Source organism: Mycteria americana, chromosome 9, assembly GCF_035582795.1.
Source record: "Mycteria americana isolate JAX WOST 10 ecotype Jacksonville Zoo and Gardens chromosome 9, USCA_MyAme_1.0, whole genome shotgun sequence".
Taxonomy (NCBI): Eukaryota; Metazoa; Chordata; class Aves; order Ciconiiformes; family Ciconiidae; genus Mycteria; species Mycteria americana.
In genome coordinates this window covers 440,437-465,365 of record NC_134373.1, presented here as the reverse complement: position 1 = coordinate 465,365, position 24,929 = coordinate 440,437, and the positions used below count along the sequence as shown (strand labels likewise).

At 48.4% G+C, this 24,929-nt stretch overlaps 1 protein-coding gene across 3 annotated transcripts in view; it reads right to left on the bottom strand.

Annotated features, from left to right (window-relative positions):
* Positions 1-21,612, bottom strand: part of ADARB1 (adenosine deaminase RNA specific B1) — an 86,627-nt gene extending 65,015 nt beyond the window's left edge. The window contains exons 1-2 of one of the 3 annotated variants that reach the window (XM_075512603.1): positions 21,395-21,503; positions 15,855-15,909 (exon numbers count right to left, since the gene is read on the bottom strand). The gene's annotated coding sequence lies outside the window, so the exon portion shown is untranslated. Of the gene's footprint in view, positions 1-15,854; positions 15,910-21,394 lie in introns of all 3 variants that reach the window. The other 2 variants (XM_075512605.1, XM_075512604.1) reach the window with 2 other exon arrangements.
* Positions 21,613-24,929: the final 3,317 nt, after the last annotated feature.

The following is a 24,929-nucleotide window of genomic DNA, read 5'->3' as shown; positions in this document are numbered from 1 at the left end:
AAGGGGCTCCTCTAGGAGCTCAGCACCTCCCCGCAGCATCCCCACATCGTTACTTCCCAAAAAAATCAGTAAACCAATTCTTAGTCCCTTACGAATGTCAGGAAGCAGGCCCCGAAGACAGATGTGCACGTCACCTCGTTGGCATCTGCTTCCCTCGTGAAACTATGATTGTCATTTTAATACAAGTTTATCCTCCTGCCACAGAAAAGAGTAAAATAAAGAGTTCAAAAGCAAGCCTGGGAAGAAGAGTTCTTTTTCATCACATGGCTGGAATAACAACTAAAAAGCAAAACAAATGGAAATCAAGTGACTTCCAAACAGCTTCATTTCTAAAAATGACTAGTGAGTTTATTCACCCAAAAATGTTCGGAAACACACCCAACATGATTTCTCCCAGGGCAGCAAAGGATATTTGAAACCCATTTGAAGAACACGTCATGCTGGACATTTAGGACTTTCTGAAAACACTAACTTTTTAAAGCTCAACTGAAAACGTTTCAAGGCAATGAGAATCGAATCAGAGATCTGATAACTTTAATTACATAGTAAACTGTAACTTCATTACATAGACTGCATCTCACATGCATAAAACAGCATCTCTAGTTTCTCAGAGGTAATCTGCTGGCCCTTTGAAAAATTCTTGGGAGAAAGGCACTGAGAAGTGCATCCAGCTAAAATTTTGAGGTCTTCATTGGTCAAAAAATAGTCCTAAAATCTTTGAAAAGGGAGAGATTTCAGGGCTCTCCTTAAGCAATGAAGATCTCCTTCCTTGAAAGCAATGAGCAGGTGGCTGAGCAGGTGGTGGGGGTCCTGCAACCCCAGCTCTACAGCCATCACTGCCACCTTGCCTGAATACCACCCTGCCCATCCCAGGAGCCATCAGCCCATCCCAGGCCCATCTCCTGTAGCCCAGAGGAGCAGAGGCACACCGCCAGGCAGGGACCCACACTATGAGGTCGGAAGATGGGACACCCCATCCGGGCTCCTCCACGGGGAGCCGCAGCTCCAGGTCCCAGGCATGACACCAGTGGAGGAGTCGAGGGCAGCTGGCACCCTTGCGTTGGGCACACACGTAAATGCGTCCGTGTTTCCCTCCGGTAACTGACAGTGATTTTCCAACGTAATTTAAATTTGCAAGACGCTAGATGCGTTGATTCAGTTCTGTAAGATTTTGGGGAAAAAAGTATGGCAAATCACAGAGACCTCCAAAACACCCACCCACAAGGGACAGGAGGTCCCACTTTGAGACACAAACCTGCAAGAACCACCCAAACGCAAGGTAACTATCTGGAAGCACTCACCACCAGCTGTGTGGACAGGACAAAAAACACTAATTCCAATCTTTATATATTTACTTTCCTATTTATTTTATTTTTCTGGTGTTGAAAAACACATGTAAGCTGCCCAGGCATCTCAACTGCACGCTTCCACATGACAAAAACCACAGGTATGTTAAATCCAGCATCATCTGCCCTTCCAATCTGAACATTGGCTCAGGAAATAGCACTGCTTAGAGGTGGAAAGCCAACTGCATTGCTCAGCTCATTTTTGCTCAGTTTACATCCTGATGCAGATTGCGTCAAGACATTTCACAGGAGAGGTCAAACAAGAAACTCAGAAGATGGTGTTTTTTTCATGCTGACACAGCCACGGTTTTTGCTAACTGATTTGCACCCTCCCTAGGCACCAGAAGAGCTAGGATTTTTGCTAATTAAAATAGACTTGCTTCAGCCTCTCAACCCCAGATTAAGGCAAGCAGCTGGAAGAAACCTCTACTCCAGCCTGAACTGTCCACCCACTCCTCTGCTGGGACACAGGCGAGTGCCAACGCACTCCAGCTGCAAAGCAAATGCAGCTGATGACAATTTTTTGGTTGGTTGTATTTAATTCCTAGAATTTGTCCCTCCGGGTATTTTTCTATACCATCTTCTTCTCCTTCAACTAGGAATCCTTCCCACTTCAAACTGCCACCACTAGTTTCCAATGGGAAGGGTGCCTCCAGTTTGAGACCAGCTGTGAACAGCTCCCAGGGCTTTGGTCCCACTCTTCCTCTTCTCCCGTGCTCCCAGGGAACACAGGGAAGAGATGCCTTCATGGCAGATTTTGCTCCTGACTCCAGAAAACTATAGAGTTAGCCTGCAACAGAAGACGACACGTCTTTTCACACACAAAGGGGACAAGTCTCTGCCGTAAACTATAAACTCAGTTCAACAGCACAACTGCAGAACTGGGTTTTCCTCTGGAAATAGTTTTTCCATCTAAATATGAAGAACAATTTAACATCTATGATGGTACCCACCTTAATTTATCAGACTGAATTAATGAAATAATAGCCCAAATCCAAACCACGATCCCTATATCCCATTTGAATTGCTCATTTCAAATGCTAAAATAAATGAGGAAAGACTAGCAACCGATCATCATAATGAAACAAATAGTATAGGAAAAAAGGACATACATGCTGCAATTGGAAAAAGCAGTAAGTGCCACTTATACACAACACAAAGCTGTCAAATGTGTCTCCTTCCCTTGGCATAAAACAAACTCTTTTTTTGCACATATATATAGAAAGTATCTGTTTGTAAGACACTGCAACCAAGTTCACTCACACTTCAAAAGCTATGAAAATTCAGCAGCTATTAAGCGACAGGAATCAGGTTAGTATCCACCGGAAAAAGAAAAGAGTATGCTACTCCATGAAGTAATAGCCAAGCTATTACTGCTTTTGCTGCAGGTATCAAATAAGATTACATTTATCGTTTATTCTGGAACACTCAAAGATTCAAACCTTTTCAGCAACAAATACAGACGTAAATTATTTTTTCAAACATGCTCTCACCCAAAATGGTTTCACATCTTCACGTAATATTAGCAAGGAACTTTTCATTTCTGATTTTTAATTTTGTGATCCCCATGTTTGAAAAATTATATTTGCAATGTGTTGATGTACTGGTTATTTATGACAGCCTAAAGCCTCAATATAAAATATCAATACCGAAACAACATTATTTCAAAATAAAATATTTTAATGCCACTCCTTCCTTCTACAGGATCGCAACATCCCATGTATAAGAGCAGTTACCTTAGAAGAGAATGCAACTGAAGCCAAAGGAATTATTCACATGAGCGAAGTTACCATAAATGTCTTCAGGGGAATCTAGGCTTTAATCTGTTTATTGTGATTTCACTATAGCTAATGTTTAAACATTTACATTACTCATTTAGCTGTTTTAAACATTAGTCAAATTGAAATAGTACAATAGTGCAATCTTGAGACTAAGCAGCAGCTTTTGAAAGACAAAGGAATTTAAGAAATCAATTGAAAGTAATTTCTCTGCTCCGTATTAGTACGTTTTAGACAACAGCTACAAGAAAAAGATTAATCTGGACTACAGACAAACTGTGGATGAGAATTTAGGCTAGAAGACTGGCAGGGACAGGACAACCCAGCCGTCCCAGCTGCACCGACCCATTCTGGCGCTGAAGATGCTCCACTAAGACGCGGATGTTCCTGCAGCGACCGAGGAAGCTGCTGAAAGCCGTTGTCTCTGCTACAGTGAGTGAGCGGGGGTTTCTGCTTAACACATCCTGAAAAAAATACCTGTTAAACATCCTGCATGCTTGTTCTACATATGTTCAGCATACACTAGAGGACTGCAAATCTTTCTTCATTTGAACAACAGCGGTATTTTTAAGACTTCAGAACAAGGCAGGCTGATTATTTTCGTTCTTCCTTCCTCCCTAGGGCAAAGATAAGATGCACGTGAACTACATGCAGATTTTGTACCTTAACACTAGACTTCAGAAAAATGCCTCAGAAATCGATGTTTAGTAAAAAGATGTAAAATACTTATCACTCAGTTTAACAGTGCTCAAAACCGTAAGATTATGCCCTGCATTAAGGATGTATGAATAACTTCTCTAGCCTTTACCATGGGAAGTCACTCCCCACAGCCCTTAAATATTACGTTTACTGCTTCAGGACCTCCGAACCAACACACCTTATTCACAGACTTCTACTTTTAAACGCAGGACGCGATGATCAAGCTGCTGCCAGGCAGAAAAGCGAACCACTGCCATCAGCTGCTTGCAGCTGCCCGGTGTAACAAGCGGGTGCTGACGAAGTTGGGAGACAGACCAGCGATTAGCAAAGGCGGAGTGAAGTATGCCCCTGCCAAGCAGCACCTGGTAATGAGACGTACCTTGCTAGGAGCTCCTAGACCGCTTCTGCAGCCTGAAGAACCAATGCGATTTATTGCCAGACTTAAAAGCAGAGCATTGATGGAGACTAGGGTTACCTAGCTACACCTGACAGAGGACAAGTGACATGAAGGAGATTAAAAACCCCTCCTCTTGACAAGTCAAGGGGCACAGGCATACCCCCCCACACAAACGACTGCAAGAAAAAACATCTCATGCAGCTCAGCCACAGAATTTCATTAATTTTATCAGTGAGAAGATTAGAAGGCAACTTGATTGAAGTTTATAGCGCCTATATGAAGATAAGACCACAGAAGAAGGTGTTGCAACTTCAGTAAAAAGAGTACACCAAGATAAAATGTACAGGCTGGAAACAGGGCTTAACACAGATACTGTTTGTGCGCGTTTTGGGCTTAGCCTTTGATATGAATCACGCTGCTAACCGTTCTCCATCAGCCTGCAGCTCGCCAACAGCTTCCCCCACTGGGGGAAACAGCATGAAACTGCATCCGCTGTGCACAAAAAGCCAGGAAGCACAAACTAAACCGGGAAAACAAAAATCGCGGATTGCACATGCGTACCAAAAGCCAGGGCACCCAACAGCAGCAGTGAGTACTCTGCCGTCCCAGCGATCGCCCTACTCAAGCAGGCAGGCTGTGGTCATTGCCAGTGCATGCTTTATTATTATTATTTTTTAGATAAATGTTACACATCTAATGTGGGAGGATTTCAGAGCTCTTTAATCCTTTGGCTTTAACTTGCACGTTACAGGAACTCCACACACAGGGAAGTTAAAAGACCACAGAAGAAACCTGAATCATGCTGTTTTCCCAAACAAAGGAGCGGGGTGTGATGAGCTGAACATCACATTTCCAGGTCAGTTGTTTTCTCCCTGCTTCTCTATTTATGCATATATACCCATTTTGTGCTCTGGGCACAGCTGAGGACTGTGGGAGAGCACTGCAGGGACAGGAGAGGGGCTAAGCTCCAAGGGAGCTGGGAAGGGGAAGAGTTGCCAAAGCTAGCTGCCGAAGGCTGCCGCAGAGCTGTAACTTTTGCCCTTCTCTCGCGCCGGGGATCACTCACGTACCGGCGCACACAGCCCTCCCCCACAACCCAGGCCGGCTGCAGCTGTTTTCACAGCCCAGCCTTGGGGCTGGACCATGAGCAAGGACTCTGACCTACCTGCGGGCACCCGGTGGCCCTTGCCCTGCCGCACAAGGCGAGGAAAGGGGGATCACACAAGCTGCCTCAATGCAGCGGGGAGCCAAAAAACCAGCACCTGCATCTTAAATTGGGAAATTTCTTCCCCGCAGAGGCCTGCTCTCAGGCCGTCGCAGCATGCAGGGAGAGCGCACGGCAAGCTGAACTCGAAGCACTCTGTGTTTGTAACTCAAGTCTTGCTGACAGTCTGCATTTCCATGGTGGCGGCTTCCAGGATTTTTACGTGTGTGTCTCATCACTGCAATGTTTCTGGAAGAACCAGCTGCTGGACTTCTAAGAATATGAAAATGTTACCTTTCACTTCTAAAAATCACATTTCTGCTTTTCCCCCACTACAAATATAAGCAGATTTGAAGAACTTCAAGCTAACTTTGGAGAGGGCTTGACTCCCAGTCAGTCTTCAGAGTTTCTGGAAGCCTTCCTTGGGACCTGGCAGTTGCAGCTGGCTATCACGGATCTCACTAACACAAGACTGACTCAAACTGTCCCTTCCAGAGTAGTTCCTTGTGTTATTCAATATTAAATATCTGTATGTTAAAAAAAAAAACCACCAACCACACTTATGGTGTAAAATCTGACTTCCATCACCACTCTGGTGTGTGGGCAGAGTGTTTACCATCACAGAACATTAGACATTTTACAGCCATGTTGTGCAGAAACGGTACTTACCACCTTCTTACTCAAGAAATTGCAATACATCCCCAAGTTTGACAAGACCAGCAAGGGAAATGCCGAGTAGAGTTTGGATAGGGCAGGAGGAGAGCAAGAGAGAGGGAGGATGCTGGCATGACCTGGGCACAGTTCAGGATGGCATGTCCAGAACAGACCCTTGGCTTGCATTACTTGCATACAGAAAAAGGTTTGAAAAGTCTTGTATGTTGTGATTCTCAACCACAGCTGAGGGCAAATGGACCAAAACTTGCGAGTGTATGAAGATGGAGACTCAAGACTACAGAAGACAATTTTGATGCGTTACACCCATAGGCTGAGTTGTCAGTAGGTAACTCATACGGTCATTTTCATTAGTCTTTTTGAGTTCAGATAAAGTCTGATAAATACATTTTCAGCTAATATAACACCTCTTGCTGAGTATTAGAAGGTGTTCCTGATAGCCAAAGGAAATGAGGCTAATAAGAACAGAAATACTTACACCTACTTTATCTACTAAATCATACAAAGCAGCCCCAAAGCATCTCCTAGCAAGACAAATCTGAAACTACATATATTTAAGAGGGAGAGAATTAATCAGTCAGTGATGAAAGTTCCAGACACAGAGCAAATTTTTTCTTAGCTTTTGTGTGTTTGAAAAGTTCCATTAAAAAAAAAAAAAAAAAAAAATTTAAATACTAGGGCTGAAAAAATTTGGTCAAAGGACTGTAATCTTGAATAGAAACACAGATGTTCAAAATGCAGTGAGCTGAAATAATTCACTTCACTGGTCCCTATGAAATACAAAATGCTTCTCCCAACTTGCACCTAAAAACCCACCTTGCCCTGTGTTTGTGGGCTGTTGAGCGGACGTCCGGCGCCACGTGGCTTCCCAGAGCATGGGGATTCTCATACTGCTTGTGCTTTTTTCCAGGAGCATCCCAATCAGCTCAGCTTTACCCAGCTGCAGTGCCTGCTACAGCTGCGCACCAGGGGCTTCACCACGACTCAGGCTGCTGCAGCTCTCGGTGCAGCCACAGCCAGGCTGGCACTCAGCGGGCACTTACCGAGTTGGCAGATGTGGCGATGCAGTGCCCTTAACCATCAGGCTGTGCTTTTCCCTTCCCGGTGGAGCGAAGGCTGGCTTATATTTCAAACTACCAATATTCTGGTCATTCCCACAAAAACAGAGGGAAACATAAACCACAGTGTTTAAGACTGAACGCAAAGCTCAGCACATGCTGAAGTTACGATTCATGGCTGGCAGAGTTTGTGTCTACAACATTCAGCAAAAACCCCAAGTACAGAATCCAGATGATCCCAAAAATCAAAACAATGAAGTGACAGAGCATGAAGACAAGTATTTCTCCACAAAAGCTGCGTGATTTGCTTCTCTAAAGTACCAGTCTCTTATAACCTCATGGGAACTTTGGGGCTGACTCTCCCATTGATTAACAGAGAAAATACCACTTCTCTGACTTAAATACCACAGGTCACAGCAAATGCCATTTTCCACTGTCAATAGGTTCCTAGCTAGCTAATCTCTTGGTTCTCACGCCAAAAGCTGCCCCCTTCCATTTATTTTTTTGGGGGGGTGGTTTCTCCACCCATTGTGCATTTAAAGACACAAGTCCTTTCCAAATTCATTAGTTTTCCTTGAAAGCAGGGGTTAGAGTTACTTAAATCATCATTGCTCACAAAACCATACTATGGTAGTAACAGTTACTAGTAGTCATGTCAGGAAAGTGGGGTGAAGAAATTTCGGTCTTAAAAAAAGGGACAAAAACGTAGAGTCACATGGTTTTTTACTCCCATGAGTTAATCAAATCTAAGCCTTAATAATGGGTGAAATGTATGGTACTTCAGTTACGCATATTGAGCTTCAGATATTATTTCATTATAATTAGAGTAATTACAACATCTTGGTGGGGTTTTTTTGTTGTTCCCACATCAGTTCCTCAACTTCAGTACTTCCATGTTTACTTTCACCTGTGCTGCTGTCAACATCTGTATTCCCTGGGCAGTGTAAAGTCTATATTGCTGCTACTGCCGTTTGGTGGGATGGGACTTCATTTGGAATCCACAAAAGCCTTCTCCTGATTCATAAGCAATGCAGCCTTACAACTGTGATAACTGGGAAAGCTAGACAAACATTTATGGTGGAAAATACAAAAGTTATTTTTAGAAGAAAAAAAACACTTTGAATGGGAATTAATTCCTCTATATATTAGTTGAGCCAACTGTTGAGTAAGACTGGCCAAAAAGAAAGCCTTGCTGAGCAAGAGCAGAAGAAGGAAGCTTCAGAGAGGACCACGTACCCCATGGTCGAACTGTGCATTATCATTTACTAGAGATCTTGACTGCATTGGTGAAGCACTGGTTAGAAGCAGGCCTCCTGACCTCACCTAGATTTTCAAATGGCTTTTGCCAGTGTCCCCCTCTCAAGAAGCTGCACATCTTTCGTAACAGTCACCATCATCAGTCGGATGGGGAAGTGACAGAGTTGGAGTTAATACCACTCGTATCAATAAAAATAAATCAATACGGTATTTGATAGAACACCATAATAATTAAGTAGTTCTGTAGTTCTGATGGCGACTTCCAGAATGAGAGGGCTTAAAAGAGAGAGCACAGAGTTACGCCAGAGGGGCGACATTTTGTTGGGGAAAATTTACCAATACAAGGTAATTATTTATATCAGGAATTTATCATTGCACGAGGCATGGCAAAATTGCATACAGGATCCTGCCCATCTTTGCCATCTCTTGCAAACTGGCATCATTTCAAAGCAGAAGGCAAATAGGGGTGGACTACAGGGTGATACGCAGCACAGGGAGATCAAGGGAAGTCTCCCAAGAGCTGCTCAATCTAAGAGAACAAATCAGAGTATGACTGTGCCAAATACAGGGGGGAGAGGAAAAAAGAGAAGCAATTATCTGTCCTGGAAAGGAGCGCTGTACAGAACCACACGAGGCTTTTCATATGAAGGCAAGAAAGAATTGATGCTTTTCAGGCAGAATTGATACACGCTGCAGATGACAGTGGAGCAAGGACTACACTGGATTAGCCAGGAGCGCCTTCATTTTTCTACAGCCTTTGAGAAAGCATTTTCAGGTGGCTCCAGGAGGAGGAGAGCTGCCAGCATCCCACGCGTGCCATGGGAGGGGAGCAGCTGGGCAGCACCCAGCCTCCAGCCAGCCCTGAGCCCCCATGGAAGGAAGGATGGAAAAGCTGAGGGAAGCCAGCCTCACCTGGGGCACAAGGGCCACGTCCCCGTGATTTTGCTGGAAACCAGAGAGCTGTGTCTCTTTTGTGCCCTGCTTGATTGCATTTCCACTCCAGCCAAAACCATAGTGCTGTGGTGCCATCCAAGCTGCCTGCTGTGGTATGGGATGCTACTGCCATCCTCCCCACCTCACAGGGCACGTACATACCTTTAACTACCACCACATACCCCCTCCATCTCTGCCACTTCCAACACATAAGGTCTAAAGACACCCCATCATAGGTCCCCAAGAATTTTAAAACAGCAAGAGATTAACAGAGGGACGAGCACTGCTTCTGTACAGACTATGCTGCATCTGCTCCTGAAACAGGGTGGAAGTTCCCCATTCCCCTGGCACACCAACACAGGGGAGCAAATAACTCAAGATGTAAAATCTGCTTCAGGTTCACTGCAACAGAACTACAGGGTGAAAGAGCCATTTAATGCAATCAAGACTACCTAAGCGATCTCACAGCCACCAAAGCAAAGGAGTACATCAGTTCATATGTAAAGAAACCATGATATTGAGTGGAATTTAGATTATGCTACTTTAGTGCCTTTTTACTCTATCAAAATTATTTTTAGACTGAAATTTTCATTCTGGATAAAGTACTGAACATAAAAAATTATACATATGCATGTATTTCATATATATGCATACACTGCAAACATCTTCTGTGAAGTAAAGAGGAAGCTATTCGTTCAGAAGTATAGGGGGCTAGCTGTTCTCTAAACAATGCACTAAACAAGAAACCAAGACTTCAGCTCTGTGAGGTGAAAACCTCCAATAAGAATGCCAGCAGCCTCCTAACACACATCCAAAAGTCATTTATTCAAAACTATCCCACTGCACGCATACTAAACTAGTATTCACTACCAATGCTGCCAGAGCAATGTACACCTGAAGTCCAGCAAACTGTTGGAGCAAGAGGAGTTTGTATGCATTTTAAGTACCAGCGGAGGCAAAAATACACATTATACTCACTTTCCCGGACTTCTGCACATCTAGGGGTTCCTGCTGTTGTCAGACCGCTTGGAGGGCTGTGCTGTTTCCATGCTTCACGAGACAACCACCATACCTCCATACCAGAGGGACCTATACAAGTCTCAGAACCATCAACCTGCCCCAATGCTCTGCAGGCAAAGAGCTGGTTATGGGTGTAGTTAAGACTTACACAAGACGATGGTTACAGCTCAACAGCAAGAGCAGCAAATACTTTACAGTGGCAGCGCAGAATTCCATTTTAAACAATTCACTCCCATTTTGTCAGGACAGTCCACTGTCTAGTTGTTCTTCTGGGTCTCCTAATCAGAGCAAGCCTGCAGCTAAATGGACAGCATTAGTGCCTCCTACCTCTTCCCAGGCAAAGGGACTATCCTGTCCCGATTAATACGCTTGTTTTACAATTTACGTCCCATTTGGACTATAGCAATGTACTGAACCTAGACAACAAATCACTAGAAGGTGGCAGGGAAGGTATGCAAGCCAGGAAGCAGCACGAATACCAAAGCCAAAACATTAGCTAATGCTGAGGAGCTATGTTACACTGAAAGCTACCAAGAGAACAATTCCTTTCCCTGCTTTCTACCACTGCACTGTAAAAGCTATGACCTTCAAAATATTGGCTTTTTTTTCTTTAGGATTCAAAGCAGCCTGTTTTGTCCAAGCAGTCCTATAGATCAGGTGATAGTCTGGCAAGGGTCAATAGCCATATTCCTCAATGGAGCTTTTATTGCAAGACTCAAATGTTGTATTTCTAATCTCTTCCACATTCACTTAAAGCAATCAAGAGCAGCTATTTAGAAAATGTTCTCACAGCTATCAGGGAAGCTCACTTAAGACTGGAAAGCCAACTTTCTTTTAAAGGAAACCTCTTGAACAAGTTACTGAGGAAAGAACAGATCGAAAGCAGAACAAAGGACAACTCTGAACTTGAGGTAGGCTTATGCTGAAAGAGCCGGCAAGGACACCACTGGCACTGAGAGAAGTTGCCTATTTCTTAACAGGGCTGGCAAAACCAGCCTCAGAAGTATCGTGGTTCACCTTCGACAGAGATCTCACCTGCTGACTGTTAAACCAGACTGAACCCTACGGGAAAAGCAGGCAGCTTTGCCTAAGAAAAAATGCACGAGGAGGCCAAAGGAAATGGAAAATGGACAGTGGAGTTGGGAATACTGTCTAACAGTGCTGAGTATTCCCTGGGCTACAAAAAAGCTAGCCATCATGATTGGAAATGTAACGATGGGAGAAGAGGGGGCTGAGAGAACTGTATGGAGTTCCAGGAACACCAGCTATATTTATTTAAGCTACACTACATTTACTCCGTCTCCAGGAAACATGACCATGGTTCAAAGTTTATATTTCTAGTGTGCCGAAGCTCTCAGCAGAGCGAGGAGCGGATCCGCTGAACGCGACGACCACACAAACTCTGTACCTTTGGCAAACCGGGGCGAGCAGCCCACGTCCAAAGCCAGACACCTCCCGCTCTGCTCCCCCGCGACAGGCCCAACATCGCCCACATCAGCAGGGCGGGCTGGGCCTCCGTGCAGCCGACACGAGCCCTCACCGGCCGCTGCCGCCGGACCGCCGAACTGCCGCCTCACCGCAGCGACGGACGGGGCGGCCCGCGGCGCTCGGCCCCGCTCGGCCCCGCTCGGCCCCGCTCGGCCCCGCTCGGCCCCGCTCGGCACCACGGAGAGCTCCCTCCCTCCGTCCCTCCCGCCCGGCAGGCGGGGGGACCCGAAGCCGCCCACGCCCGTCACGGCGGCAGCAGCAGCGCCCGCGGAGCTGCGGGACAACCCTCCCACCGCTCCCTGACCCCCCCACTGCTCCGCAGGGCTTCAGCCCCGAGGGGAGGCGTGCGGAGCTCCTGCACGAGGAGACTGACAGGTGTCGATCACCACCTTGGTCTTTTCCAGTCGATCAACCCTCCTAAAAGGGGAAGTAGAAAGTTTGCCACGAGCCAGTCGTTTGACTTCCAAAGTGGGAAAAAAAAACGTTTCACTGACTGTATCTGAGGAATCTGTACACAGAGAATGTACTCTCGACAGCACCAAAGAAAATGAAGGGGGACGGCACAGTACACCAAGTTATATGCACAGAGAATGATGCTATCTCCCAAAAATATAAATAAAGTATCATCTTGGCCATAGAAATGAGCCAAAGCCTGAAAGAACCGTTCTCCTTGCAGGCAAGTTCATTCATAGATCTTATTAATAGTGAACCTCATTCCTTTTTGAACTCAGGAGCAGCAGGAGGAAAAGCACATAAGAAGATTACGTTAACACTATATTTAAGCATATGTAAGGACAGTGAATGAAATACTGATTATTCACTCACTTAATTCAAAAAAAAAAAAAAAAACCAAAAAAACAGGAAACAACCACATACTAAGAATAGCTCTCAGGGGATAAGCAAAGAGAAACCAGGCTGCACCAGAAACAACACAGCCGCAGCTACAGTAGTACTCGCTATCCCTCATTATCCGCATTCATCAGCGCTGAGGTCTACAGAAATCAACGTTGAGACAAAAGCATCAACGGGGATAACCTACCCAAAGGCTTTCAGACTAATGCATGCCTTGCACAGACAGGAAGTATTTCCAACTCATTATCATCACCGTGGAAAACAGCAGAGCTGGGTTTAATGTAACTTCCCAGATTTTTGCAAAAGAGGGAAAAAGCAGACTTCACAGACTTTACTACGATGGAAGGACCTGACAGTCCTCATGAAACAGAGGGAAGGCTACTGGGCTCAAGCCCACACCGGTCCGAGCATGTAAGGTAGGTTACGGAGTTAAGAGAGGATTTTCTGCACTTTCCTGAAAGCTCTTTAGTCTGGGAGACTTTGCCCCTTCACCTGTACTTTGTCAAAAGCACAGGTACACACGCTCCCAGCCAGACCTCCACGCTTTCGCTCAAGTCAGCTGTACTTCCACGTTTCACGTTCTTAAGAGTTGCTAACTCAGCGAAGGGTCCCAATTCAGCTTCTGATTAATCAAAGGCTGAACACTCATTAGCAACTGAGGCACAATCCAATCACAAACTTACAGGCAGCGGATGTGCCCCTATAGCTCATCTCTGCGCTCACCGTCCTCCGAAGGGAGCCTGGGCACATGCTCCCACCTCGCTCCTCCATGCGAGCTGAAGCACAGAGGTGGAGGCAAGCAGGAGAGTCTCAAAAGCATGCTCCCGATGCAAATTAAAATGCTAGTGTACACACCCCACACACGACTGCCAGGATCACTGGTTCGAGTTAAGCATTAATTTCCAGCTCCACTTTGTTATCAAAACACAGTATCACACGACATCAAACTGCAGAATACCGCTTGGCGCTGGTAAGTGGCAGGAGATAAAAAGCATCTGTAAAAATACAGCTACAAGAATGTCTGTATAATGCACATTAAATCCCAGGAAAGCACATCTGCTCTCAGCACTTGAATGACGACTTCGCTGGCTGTAAGAGTGCTTCTAACCAAGCGAGGGGCTGCAGCTCCAGAGAAGACATCAAAGCCAAAACTGCTGAGAAAATGGGAGTGTAGTGCCACACGGCTGCTCTGAAAAGCTTAAGGACAAAAAAAAAAGGCAACGTGTTTTAGCCTAGCTGGAACAGACGACTCCAGTTTAACGTGGAATATGGCCATAATTCACAGGTGCCTGTGGCTCCACGCCTTCAAAACGGCACCCAGACTTTGTGCAGACTCCACAGGCAACAGGTCCAAGAGGCTGCAAACCTACGTGGAGTCGGTGTCTGAAAGGGGATGTTCAACCAGATGAAAAGTTTCAGCTACCAAAACTACCAAAATTTAACTGAGGAAACGCTATTTCTCATACAGATTAAGAGGCTATCACGAGGGAGATCTCTCCCTACATAAAGCCCCTTGCGTATAGCGTGGAAAACACATACAACGTGCATGCTACAAAGCTCTTTCCAGGGTGTAAGCTTGACCAAAGGCTATCAGGATTAAAAAAGTGGGTAAGCACCTGACAAAAGAGAGGTTATCTCCTCCTTTGGTCTCCCAATGCGAGCTACATGTGTGTGTCAAGAGCAAGCTTTAAAACTTGGGCAGCAGAGGAGGGATATAAACCCGGTTCCCCCATGGAGCTAACTTTATTACAAGCTTCTCACCAACGAAGCACAGCTCAGCCATCAGCTTATGTTCATTCTTCTCATTTTTCAGAGAATTAAATATACCAGTACTGATCCTCTATCTTTAGATGTGAAAAGCATGGCAAGTCTAAGGACAAAAGCAGCGCTGAAATGTGTTATCTTAGTCTGGTTTTGATCAGTAGACATTTTTTCCTTACTATACTCCTAATAGCATCCAGGGTGGACCACACCAAGGCTCCATCATCTTGAGGGCTATACTCTTCCCTTGGCAGCTGCCGCAAGAACAGGGCAAGCCTGTAGAGATATTTTCCTTCAATACTCTCCCACGTCCCCTGTAATTTCTGCTGCACAGATTTCCCGATTTACAGCCCGTACCTTGGTGTTTATATTATCCCTAGCTGGAGTCTTCTGCTAGGGCTGTCCACATTTATTTTCCAGCTAATCTGCATGCATGTGCAAACTTTTTTAAGGAAAACATAGGGCTGATCATGCTTTTGAATTAAAGATCCTACTACACTCTTACTGGGCATCATATAAAGTCTTTATTATCATTATTACCTGTGCTCAATATTTGACGTGAAAACTAAAAACCAATTTTGATACAGAATGGCCTTCGTAAGCAAAGTTTTATAAAATCTGCATTTAAAGTAAGTAGTCAAAGATATTTTTCCCCCCTCTAATAGTTTCCCAGCAGACTGTGCCCAAATATTAGAGTATAATTAAGCAAGGAAAAAGGCAGTGAAAGTTTAACCTTAAAGACTAATTTGCTAATAAAGATGAGGAGCTGAGTAAATCAACTGAAACAAAAATCAATCTCATTTTAGATGCACTGAATGCTTTCAGCAGAAGCCCTTCAGAATGGAAGAGGCAGGTACTAATTATCTCTGCAAATCTCAAAACTTAAACAGAATAAACAGGGAAAAAATACTTCTAGTTGAGGCTGCCTCACAATCCCTATGCAAAAACTTCATTTTCACATTCTACATTTGACAAATGAAAGAAACTAATGTTTTCCATACTTGCTTGTTCTCTTTTTGATCAAATTTTAAACAGTTCATCTCTTCCCAGAGTTGGGATGACAAAATTAACAGCACAAAGGAGAAGGGAGAGCCACTGGGAAATTAAGAGTGCTAGCACACGTAGAGTTTGGAACAATGATAAATTGGCATCGGTATAGTCCTCAAGCCTAATATTACCAAAGGCCCATCACAAAATTGTTGATGCGACTTAAAGTATTACAGTAACAAAAGCAACAGACAGCAAGGTAATCAGAGAGTACACCCTGACACGCAGCGCCAAACTCATCCCCAAATGAGGAAGATTTCTACTTTCCTTTAAATTCAAAATATGGTATATTCCTCCCACGTTTTCTCTGAATGAGAATACTCAGGATACTCAGCATCTTACCTGCAAGACGCAAGATACGGGTCCAAGAGCTCCATTCTGTTAGAATCTCTTTAAACTAAAAAATAAATTAAAAAAAAAAAAAAAATCCTGTTTCAGCATGCCTCACAACGGAAAAGCCTCCAAAACAGGAATGGAAAAGAATATCAGTATGAAGATCTTAAATTCGTACTGGCGCAAACAGGAAAAAGGCAATACTCTTCGATCCCCCGAGCAGACCTTCCTTTTGCATCTCTGCCAAAAGCACTCTGTGCAGAAAAATCCTGACCCGAGTGGTTACGTGGCACCTATAAAAGGACATTTTCCCGGACAACTGCAAAAGCCTTTACAGTGAAATTTAAAATCTTCACTCATCCCCCTCCCTCTTCAGCCCCAAGAGGCAGGGTGAAGGACGGTACCCAAAACCTTTTGTTTTCTTCTATCACCTACAGCAATGCAAGATTGCTCATCAGATCACTCCTCACCACTTCAAAGTGAACAAAGGAAAATAAGGACACTCAGCTTCTACTGGAACTACTTACAAAACTCGATTTCCTGTTTGTCTCCCTACCACGAAGATCCCCTGATGTCTAATAATATATTTGCACTCAGCCAACAGCTTTTCTTCCAGCGGAGCACTAATTTGAGAATTTCCTCCATGCAGATTCTTGTCCTCACACAACTTCTCAGCACTTACCTTTGACATCTCTACCCTCTTGTCAAATTTGATGGAGTTTTCAATGTGTTGACCAATTTCATTCAGGGGCACTGACAGTGTGATGCTTATGCAATGGGAAATGGAGCTCAGAAACATATGGGGGTAGCAGGAGTTCCTGATAAAAACATTTGTTCATGAGGCAATCCTGATTTAAAAGCGTGGACAGCATCCTCACTTTAAGAGACAGAAACACAGAGACACCTAACCCTACAGCACCAGGGAAGAAATTTCGCCCCAAGGAAAACAAAGCACCATTCCTCTTCAAGCACATAAATAAGAAAAATTTTAAAAATTAAATAAATTAAAATAAAATTTAAAAAACAACACAACCCACAAAGATGTAAAACCATAACACCATGCTATCAAGCACAAAGGAAAGAAGCTTCTGGCCTCTGAGCTCCCTGGCACTTCCACAGATGCTTGGTATGGCATATAAAACCTCAGTAACAGCCAGCTTCCACCAACACACACCTAATTACCCAAAGCAGCCCGACGTTCCCAGAGCCCTCTAACCTGTGGATACCCACAGAGGACACTTCTGTAATCAGGCTGTTCCCTGGCTCTGTTGGCAGCGGGCTGGACGTGCATCCGAGGGGACAGCACTGAGTCACAGCCCTCGGCAGCCAGCACTGACTCAGCCCCACACTCCCCGCCAGCAAAGGAGGCTCAAGGTAACCCGCACAGCTTTTGTGGAGACGCCGAATTCCCTTTGCACGGGGACGCACAAACGCCGTGGCTGACCCACAGGCAGAGAACGTAAAAATGATCCCAATTCCCTTTGCAACCAGATATCCTTGAGAGGACGGCTCACTGGAGCATCACTCTGAGACAAGCTCGGCTCCCAGAGTAGTATCAGTTATGTGGGTTTCTTCTCTTTTTTTTTTTTTTTTTTAATTATTTTCTAAATGCACAGACGTGCTGCTGCTTTGGTCAGCTAGAGACCCTGATACTCACAGCTGGCTCCTGCCAGCTCCCAGAGCCTGCTGACAGCCTCTTCAAGGATTCCAATTGCGAAAACAAATATTTCTCATACCTACCATACAAAAGACATTCACTAAAAGGACTGAAAAAATGCACTCTGTTGTTAAATGGTAGGAAAGAGCAAAAAACAGACACATTGTATGCAAACAGGAAAGAAACTTGCTTTAAAATGTCATTTCATTTGCTTACATAATCAATTTGCCAACCCTTTTTTTTTTTTGGTCATGCAACTATAAAGGTATTTCCTTTAAAACCAACGTACATAAATAACAGCTTCTACTGATAAATACAGTCCAAAACCACAGTTTTAATCTCTGGTACTTAAACTTAAACTGAAATCCATAGTACGGCAGCTGGATGGCCCGAGTTTCAAAGTTGCCAAGCACTTACTGGTTTCAGAAGTTGCAGAAACAGCAAGTGCTACACGTCTCTTTTCATTAGACCACGTCCTTAGACATTCAAGCAAAGATCCTCACCTAAAGTGTCAGGGTCCTGCGCCCACTGAACTGACTTCAAATGCAAGAGGCATCAACCTGACAAGCCACACTCACTGCTAGCACCTGGAGACAGCCTATTTCAGCCTCGCCTCAAACTGTCCCGGCACAGAGAAGCACTAACGTACTCATTCAGCCCCTGCAGCCGGTGAAATGCTCCTCACCAGGGGCGCACCCACCACTGCCATCCCCAAAACTTCCTCAAGTCACAGATGACATCCCAAAAACTCTGATGCCGAGCTGCTTAGAGGGCATGTTATATTTCTGGTCTGTCCTATGGCTCTCCAAGATGAGTGTTTGCGATCACCCTGTTGAATAGGAACCCTTCGCTCCCACGCAGGATCTCTGACCAGGTGACTGCCAACAACTGAAGGCACCGGTGCAGGGCACACCGAGCACAGAGATGAGTTTGCTGGAGGGCAGCATAGCCTGACCTGGTTGCAGTCCCAAACTGTGATGATGCCCCGTCTGAGCTAATAAGCCCAGCCATTTAGAAGGTTTTACTCACTCAAGTCAAAACACAGTTGGCTTTTAAAAGAGAAAAAAGTCTCATTTGCTTATAATAAACAAGACAAAAGTACTCTAGAAGACATACATGCTCATAGCAAGCAAGAGGCCTGCTGCTGAAGGCCTACGGCACTGCGTTTCCATTCCCGAATGACATACAGCCGACGAAAGGGAACTAAACTTTCATCAGCGCAAATAAATCCGAATAAGCTGGGGAGGGCAAATATAAAAATGGCCCGAGGTCCGCGAGCACAGCATGAGCAAAGCTATGAGAGACCTCCTGCTTCAAACACTAAGCACAATGTGCTCTAACGGTACCTTCTCAGAAAACAAGTCTTCAGAAAGCAAATTCTCCTCCTGCTGAAAAAGCTGGGCTGCTCTCCCTTGAGCTGAGGAGCTGATGCTTTTGCACACAAGCCACGTCAGAGAAGCCTCGGCCAGCACGCTGGCTGCTGAAAAGAAACTTCAAAAGGCACGTGTGCAATGAGGGGTTAGGGCCACAGCTCATCCGTTACACTCTGATAAACCGTACGGCAAAACGTGAGAAAATTCCTCACACTATCCTTTTTCTTAATTACTGAAGCAAGAATTGCGTGTTCATGCAGCCGTGCCTCGGCAAACTTGGGGAAGGCATCCCAGGAGGCCAGCCTCGTGAAGCCAAGCGCTGTGACAAAGAGCCCAGCGCGCAGCGAGCACACCAGCGCGACCACGATCACGCCTGAGCTGCTCTCTCCTCTCTGCATGAAAACCGTGGACTTACCAGCACAAACACTAGCCGACAGAGCTCTGTGCTTAATTAACTGAGGACACTGCCTCAAAGCAAATGTGATGCATAGTCACCTGTCAAAGCTAACTGCTGGCCACATTTCTGCAAATGTGGCAGCGTACAGAGCACGAATTTTGTGGAAAAGACAGGACTGCTCGACCTTGGGCTGCCAGAGGAGTGGTGGGAAGCTTTCTGTCCTGCTGTGCCAGCCCCAAACTGTGAGGGTTACCAAGCTTTTCCTCTGGTCATCGCACAACTACACATCGTAAGGGCCAAGAACTGCATTATTCACTGCAGAAAAAAAAAGTCAAACGGGCAGAGGATTTGGCAAAACCCCCAAAAGCATCTATCTTAGACACGCTAAAAGTAACAACAGTCATTCAAGACGTGACTGTTTATACTACGAGACTCATTACACAGGAGGCCTGCCTATTTTTAGAGGTAGATATCACTACAATTGAGTGCTAGATAAACCCAAACAATTATTTTAAAAGGGTATTCCATCACTAATTATTCTAAACATCTTCTGCGCTCTGTGGGTTGGCCTGCCGCCACTCTCAAGCATAACAGCTCAGAGCGCGATGCTACGACTTCACTCGCACGACACTCGAACGGCGGTGACAGACAACTCGCAGAGCAAGCGGCGTGCCCGTACGAGTCCAACAGCCAGGGCGAGCTCGTCACCACTTCTGCATGCCAAAAAAAAAAAGAGAGACTGCAATCTTGTTTACGCTAGAAAAAACAGGAAGTTTTAATTTACCACCAAAAAAGATTCCCCGAGGAATAAACATGCTACAAACAGTGGCGAAAGCCCTTGAGCAGCAGCACCCACGTTCAGAGCCCCAGGACTCAAATCCGATATGGCGCAACGTAGAGCCATCAACTGCGGTTTGCTGCTGCTTGAAAGAACCCACGGGAGATGAAAAACAAAAAAAAAGAGGTTAGGCTCCTGCACATGGACGTATCTGCCCAAAGAACTAAATAAAAGCCCAGGCCAAGCGTGTTTCTAAGGACCAGCCTGGCTGCTGTCAATCTATTTTGTGGTTTCACCAGACTCAGCCCAGAGTCCCGACTGCTTCGCAGCCTCCTCTCCAGCCACGCGTCACCAGTGCTCCCTCACCCTGAGTTTTGAGAGATACAAGGTGAAGACACGGGCAGAAAGTAGGCCCGGACCAGGCCAGCAGCCGCCCCTCGGCCACAGGCCGGGCAGGCACCCTTCGCGGGAACCCGCGGCGCCTCAATTTCTAAAAAAGCACGTGAACATTTTTTAAGCAAACCAGACTTTTTGCCCAACAACGGATATCGCGACCACAGTTTTGTTCCAGCACAGCCTAAAGCCAGCCAAATCCAGGAGGAACCACGAAACCCGAGCCCACCGGGGGCCACAGCAACAGATGGCACGCTAAAAAAAAGGGCTTCGAGGGTATTGTAACCAGCCAGGAAAGAGACAGGCTGCGAGCTGAACCCGCGTTTCACGCCCGAGCTCCTCTCGCAAGGACGTGCCCGCCTCCCCCGCTGCAGAGGGCGGGCAGCGGGTGCCGGGGGGAGGCGGCCAGCCCCGGCTCCCCCGGAGGGAGGGCGCCGGCCCCGGGCGGCCGGGCGGCAGCCGGGGGAAGGGGAGCGGAGGGCGGCCAGGCCACCGCGACCGCCGCGCTCACCTTCCCCGCCAGCAGCGGGCTCCCGGGCGGCAGAGCACCGGGCGCCGGGGAGCAGGTACCCCGGTCCCCGCGGCTGCCGCGTCCCCGACAGGCAGGAGAAGACGCCGGGCTCGGCGGCCGGCCCCGCCGGGTGGCTCCCCCGGGGCGGGCGACCGGGGCCAAACTTCCCGCCGCGCCGCCACCCCCTCAAAATGGCTTCGCCGCCGCCGCCGCCGCGGCCCCTGGCCGGGTAAGGCCGCCCGGGAGCCCGCCCCCGCCCCGCCGCCAGGCACTGCCGGGCCCCGCGCCGCACTGCGCCCCGCCACGCCGGCGGCCGGCACCCCCGCCCGGCCGCGCTCAACAGGTGCGGGGCGGCCGGGCCCGCCGCCGCCGGCACCTGCCGCCCGTCAGGACCTGGACAGGTCCCGCGGGGCGCTCCCGCCGCCGCACCCGAACCTCACCTCCCCCGGCGCCGCACCGCTCCCCGGGCCCCACCGCCGCCGCCGCCTCTCCGCCATCCGCAGCCCCGGCCGAGCCGAGCGGCGGCCCCCGCTGCGCCGCCGCCGCCGCCGCCGCCACCGGCTCCCGTGCGCGCCTGCGCGCGACCGGGGCGACCGGCCGCGCGCGCCCCCGCCGACGTGCAGGCCGCGCCTGGCCCGCCAGCGGCGCGAGCCCCGCGCGCGGGGCGGGGCCGGGGCAGCCCCGCCATTCCCATTGGCGGACCCCGGGCGGGGCGGGGCGGGGACGCGTGCGGAGAGCCGGCACGCGCGCGCGCGCGCGCGCGCGCCGGGGACGGCAACGGGAGCGAGGCGGGGCCGGCTGATCGGGGAGACGGCGCTGATTGGGCGAGCGCGCCGGGGCGGGGCAGGGGGCGGCACGAGGGGCGGGTTGAGCGCCGCGGCGCAGAGCGGGCAGGGGCGGGGCGGGAGTCAGGGGCGGGGCCGGCGCCGAGCTGGGGGCGGGGCCTGGGGCAGGAGCAGGGGCGGGAGGCGGGCCCAGGCCGGAGCGCAGGGCGGGGGCGGGGCCCAGGGGGGGCGGGGCCGTGCCCGCTTTAGCCCGTGTGGCTCTGCCTGCGCCTGGCACAGCGCTGCCTGCCCCGGCACCCCGCTGCCTGCCTGCCCCGGCACCCCGCTGCCTGCACCGGCACAGCGCTGCCTGCCCCGGCACCCCGCTGCCTGCACCGGCACGACCCACGCCCCACCAGTCCCCAGCCGGCCGGCGGCCGTGGGCCAGGCCAGCAGGGGTAAGCCAGGCCCGCTGCTCCCCGGCCGAGCTGGGTGCCAGGCCGCAGCGGGCCGGTGACAGCGAGGCGGTCCGGCCGGCGCCGCTGGGCTGGGTGCCCTCTCATCACCCTGTGCAGCGTGATGGGTGCCGGGACCAGCCTCCACGTGGGTCTGTGTGGGGGCGACTCAGCCGGGCTGGGGCCATCCAGCACCCTCCACGTGGCCTGGGCAGCCTGCAGGGATAAACCAGACTCCCACCAAGTGTGCGGGGACCGCTGCGGGTGAGATGCTTACAATAAATACTCTTGGAAAGCAGAAAACAAAATATAGTTTAAGTCACTAAAGTGCCTTTAGCACGTGGAAAAGGGCTTTGGGGTGTTAAAACAGTCCTACGGGGACCCTATGTCACACGCACGTGATGCCCAGCTTGCGGCAGCACCTGTAGTTGAGGACACCCAGATGCCACTCGGAGACCTCCTGAGACATCCATCATCACCAGGAGCATGCAAGCCACTGAGGAGCTCCTCTCCCTTTGACTTCGTTTGCCTTTTATACCCAAATACCTTCATTTTATTTTTCAGCAAAGTCCCTTTTTGTCAAGAGGCTCAGAAATGCTAATGTAGGTTCAAAAGAGGAAAAAAAAAAAAAAGAACAAGTCCCCATGTCCTCCGTGCTTAACCCCAGGGACTTGCGACTGTCCTCGGAACCAGCAGGGCCCAAGGACTGAGCCTCTGTGTTTTCAAAATCATCTCAGATGCAATGTCCGTGTCCGAGTGCGTCCCACCATGCCAAGATGAGAAGGCCAAACAGGGTTTTCCAGGAAACCGTGAATGATCTCCACTCAAACACCAGCAGCAAAGTTCATCTGTGCTTCTACTGTGTGTATCTCATGGCTCGTTATGCGAATTATGGCTTCAACCTCTTGCAGAACAGGGGATCCAAAAAGGTTTAAACAATTACTTCAAAACCTGGGTCTCATGCGGTCTGCCTGTGACAGCAGGCTTAGAGCAAAAGCACACAGTCACTTTGAGGAGCAGGTTTCTGAGCAATGACTTGCATTTTGCTCTTGACATCTGCACGTCTCAAAACAAGCTCGGCCTGTGTGATGCGGTGGGACACAGCAGGACACAGCGCTGGCCTCACTCTTTCTGGCTTTGGTGGCTTTTCAGGCTTGCAGCCCGTTATCACTCCTCTCCTCTGTCCTTCAGAGCACTTTATCATGTCCCAAAATCTTGTTCCCGGCCACAGCTGACCACAGACATCAACTGGTCGAGCAGAAATCTTACTTTCCCAGCTTTCTGTCCCTTTGAGTTTACCAAATGAACACAAAAAGTTATTGAATAAGCCATCTGCTTATTTAATTTGCCCTCTGGTAATATTTTTCCATCTAAGAAGCCACATTAAACATTATATACTGCAGCCTTTTTGCCTGGAGCACAGTTTCCGGAGCCAAGTGACGGAGCAATCATCCATCACACATAGAGGAGGGCCAAGTGGACATCCCCAGTCCCAGCTGCACGTGATGGGAGATCTCAGGGCGGAGGTGTTTCCGGTGAGAAGAGCAAGGTGTTAAGCGTAAAGTCAATGAAATGCAGAATATATGCTGGAAACATCTTCAGAAGAAGCTTCCTCCAGGGGAGCAATGGGACACACGGCCATGGGGTGCCCCAGCCCCAGGACTCTCTGCAGTGGGTCAAAGCAGAGCAAAGCTACAGAAAGTACCAGCGGTACCGAGGCGAGCTGGAGCGCTTCCTGCAGCCCGCCTCCCCAGCGAAGCAGAGCTGAATTTCCCCACCCAACACAAAGTCTGGCTGTGGATGGCACTCAAAGCCCCCGGCTGCTGTTGACACCAAGACACAAGCAAAACCCAAGAACCACAGACCTTTGCACAGAGGAGAGGAATATCCAGAACTGCAACAGCCAATGCTGAAACCAAGGTGCCGTGAAGCAAGGTGGGACCTTGCCCGCAGGGCCCCTCCTGGAAGACCACTCCTGACATCCATCCTCCTGCGGCTGCTCACAGACCATCAGGTGGCATCCAGCTTGCTGGCCATCAGGAAAAGAAACTGTTCGTTAAAGTAATTAGGATCCAAGAGGAGGGGACGTTTAAAGATAAGATATTTAAAGGGGATAGTTAAAGAAAAACACATGATTTTGTAAGGCTTCGACCCACAGATGTGCCAGTGGGAAGAACCCCCAGTAGGAAGAGCCTCCTGTGGGAAGAGCCTCTGGCATCTCCCATCTGGCTTCCCCTGTGGGAAGCCAGCCCCGGCCCATGGCGAGGTGTGCCCAGCCATTGCAGGAGCCTCGTGTAGAAATCAATCAGACAAAAATGATACGTGTTGCTGCATCAACCACCTCGGTATTATTCAAACCTCATGCTAAGAGCTTGGCATGCGTTCTCACCCATTTCTCTAGAGCGTTTGGGTGACAGCACCCCTGTTACCACATTGCATCGTGCCCCCTTCAATGCCCAGCGTGGGCTCCAGGGGCAGCACCAAGCGGCTGCTCTGCTCGCATGTGGTTTCTTCCCTCTCCCCGTTTGTTCCTAGCAGGGTAAGGATCCATACACACGCTCGCAGGGAGGGTGAAGAAGACCAGCACGAAAGCCCGTGCTGGAAACAACAATCTATTTTTATACTTCCTCCCTCGCAGGGACAGTCATCCGCCTCTGCCCTGCTTGGGAGTGGCGGCGCCCGCGGGCGGGCAGCTCTTGGCCAACGAAGCCTTCGCCTCCGGGAACGCCTGTCCACGTTTCCTTATCGTATTATTT